Source organism: Myotis nattereri (genome assembly GCF_964212035.1).
Source record: "Myotis nattereri genome assembly, chromosome: X".
NCBI classification, from domain to species: domain Eukaryota; kingdom Metazoa; phylum Chordata; class Mammalia; order Chiroptera; family Vespertilionidae; genus Myotis; species Myotis nattereri.
In genome coordinates this window covers 51,957,359-51,960,419 of record NC_138078.1, presented here as the reverse complement: position 1 = coordinate 51,960,419, position 3,061 = coordinate 51,957,359, and positions in this window count along the sequence as shown.

Below are 3,061 nucleotides of genomic sequence, written 5' to 3'. Positions count from 1 at the left end.
TCTCAGCAAAGGTAATGTCCATGGTGAAGTAGTCTGAAAAGCCAGTTCCTGGGGTAGGGGTATCAGTTTAATGGCTTGATCAAACCTAACACCCACATCTTCACGTATTCACCAACCAGGAAGCTCTCTGAACCCCGAGTTTTGTTTGTTTTTTGAGAGGCTTCATTACAAAGTTATAATTGATTAAAACCTTTGCCATTGACATTTGATTTAACCTCCAGCCCCTCCCCTCTCACCAGAGGTGAGGGGTGGGAGCTGGGGTTGGGACTGAAAATTCCAATCCTTTAATCACTTGGTTGGCTCCTTTGGCAACCAGCCCCCAACTTTAGGTGCCTTCCAACAGTCATATCATTAACATAACAAAAAACATCTATATTATTCTCAACTCTTGGGAACTTCCAAGGATTTTGGTAGCTGTGAGCAAGGAATTGTGGATGACTAAATACATATTACTTATAAATTACAATATTGCAAAGGCACAACACAAAATCTTTGTTAGTGACAAAAAAGGTAGGATGGTAATAAAAAGGTTATCACAGTTTTACACATGTTAAATGAAAAGAAATACATGAGTGCTACAATAAGTAAGTATGACACTTAATCTTGAAAAAGACCTAAAGTTTGCTTGTGGAAGTGAGCATTGAATGGTTTTAGCTTGTGAATTACTATAAAGTGGGAGTGAGAGTATTATCAGAAATTTGACAAAGTTGTAACGCCAGATGTGATGGGTATGACTCATAACACACTTGGTGAACTGATGTAGCTGGTAGCTATCTGCAGTGTACACATGTGTTTGCCCTTATGTGTATTCGTGCACAGCATGATTTACCTGGGTGCAGTTTTCTACATTCGTTTACTGTTTCCCACAGACAAAATTGTACATAAGCAAAGGTGAAATTCAAATTCTGCTCAAATTGTTGCCTGATATATCAATTGCACTTGAACAAATTCTCATTTTCAAAACAAACATTATAGCAGAAATTACTGTAAAATCACTGTTTCACTTTGAGAAATAAACTGCTTGGTGTACTTTCTAAAAAGAGCAAGTCTTGCCTTAACAAATGTTAAAATATGGCAAAGCACCTATTATTTAGAATGTTGTGCTGGGTCCCGGCTGGTGTTGCTCAACGGTTGAGTGTCCATCCATGAATCAGTCACCGGTTCAATTCCAGTCAGGGCACATGCTCCGGTTGTGGGCTTGATCCCCAGTAGGGGGCGTGCAGGAGGCAGCCAATCTATGTTTCTATCTCTATCCTTCTCCTTCTCTTTCTCTTAAAACAAAAAAGAAAAAAAATCAATTAAAAGCATCTATTTTTTTAATGTGTTGGGACCTACAACCAAGGTTACTCTACCCAGCAAAGCTATCATTTAGAATTGAGGGTCAGATAAAGAGCTTCACAGACAAGAAAAAGCTAAAGGAGTTCATCACAACCACACCAATATTACATAAAATGTTGAAGGGTAATCTTTAAGAAGAAGAAAAAAAGGATAAAAAATATGAACAATAAAACAACAGTGAATACATAGCTACCAACAATTGAATCTAAAAATCAAAATAAAAGAACAAGGAATCTAATCAACAGAATAAACTGATGAATAAAATAGAACCAGAGGTATGGAAACATGGAACAGACTGACAAATCTCAGAGGGAAGGCCTCCCCCAAGAGATTAACCAAAGAACATATGCATATATGCATTACCTATGGACACAAACAATAGGGTGGTGAAGGCCTGGGGCAGGGTGGGAACTGGGTGAAGGGGGGGGGGTAATAGGGAAGAAAAAGGGGGACATCTGTAATACCCTCAACAATAAAGATTTTTTAAATTGTTGTGTTGGGGAAATAAACTAGAAACCACATAAGTGTGCATAAATAGGAGACTGGTTAAATTATGGGCCATCCATACTGTAGAACACTAGAGATCATTTCAAAGAATGAATGGGGTCCATGAGTATTGATCTGGAAACCGTTAGGGTCGCTGAAGGAGGAATGCACGAGGCTAAAGTGGTAAGGGATTATAAATCTATTAGGTCATCTAGATACCAGATGTGCTGAGCCCCAAAATGGCACCAGCCTCCAAAGATGGGGAGTCAGAGGTTTTTAAAGGAGTCTAGGCGGGCTTTTTCTGTGCAGGTCTGGATTCTGGGAAAGTCCTGAGTGGAGAGATAATGGTCTTAGCAAGTGGAATGTGGTCTAAGCAAGTGGAATGTCCAATGTGAAGTGGCCCAAAGGGCAGTTCCCAGGGTAGGGGGTATTGATTCAATTATTTGATCAGACCTAACAGAAAGCAGTCCAAAATACATTTTTATTAAAAAGAGTAAAAAGCAGAAAAATATGTGTAGTATAAATATATTTGTATTTTTGAAAGGATATATGTGTTTATATATGCATATTTTTTCTTGTATAGGCATGAGATCTGGAAGAAAGCAAAGGAAACTGTTAACAGTGGGGTGTCACACTGTATGGAAGTGGCTTTTTACTTTATCATGAACATGTTTTGTTTTTGTAATGTTTAAATTAAAAACTAAATTTAATGTGCTGGCATAAAAGTGGACATAAATTAATTGAAAAATAGAAAATCCAGAACTATATGCTATTATATTTAAGAATTTACTATAAGATAGAGAAGGCATCATCAATCAAGGAAAGAATGACTGCCTGGCCTGTGTGGCTCAGTGGTTGAGTGTCGACCTATGAACCAGGAGGTCACAGTTTGATTCCAGGTTAGGGCACATGCCCAGGTTGCTTGCTCGATCCCCAGTTTGGGGCATGCAGGAGGCAGCTGATCAATGATTCTCTCTCATCATTGATGTTTCTATCTCCCTCTCTCTTCCTCTTTGGAATCAACAAAAATATATTTTAAAAAAGAGAAAGAATGACTAATACATTGTGTTAGGCTGACTGATTTGTATTTTGACAGAAGTTCAAATTATTTATATATTATATATAATGTCATATTATACCCATATTAAATATATACATATATACACACATATATATTTGCACATATAAGATGTATCACATTTCATGTAAGAGAGTAAATTTCAAATGGATTACAGAG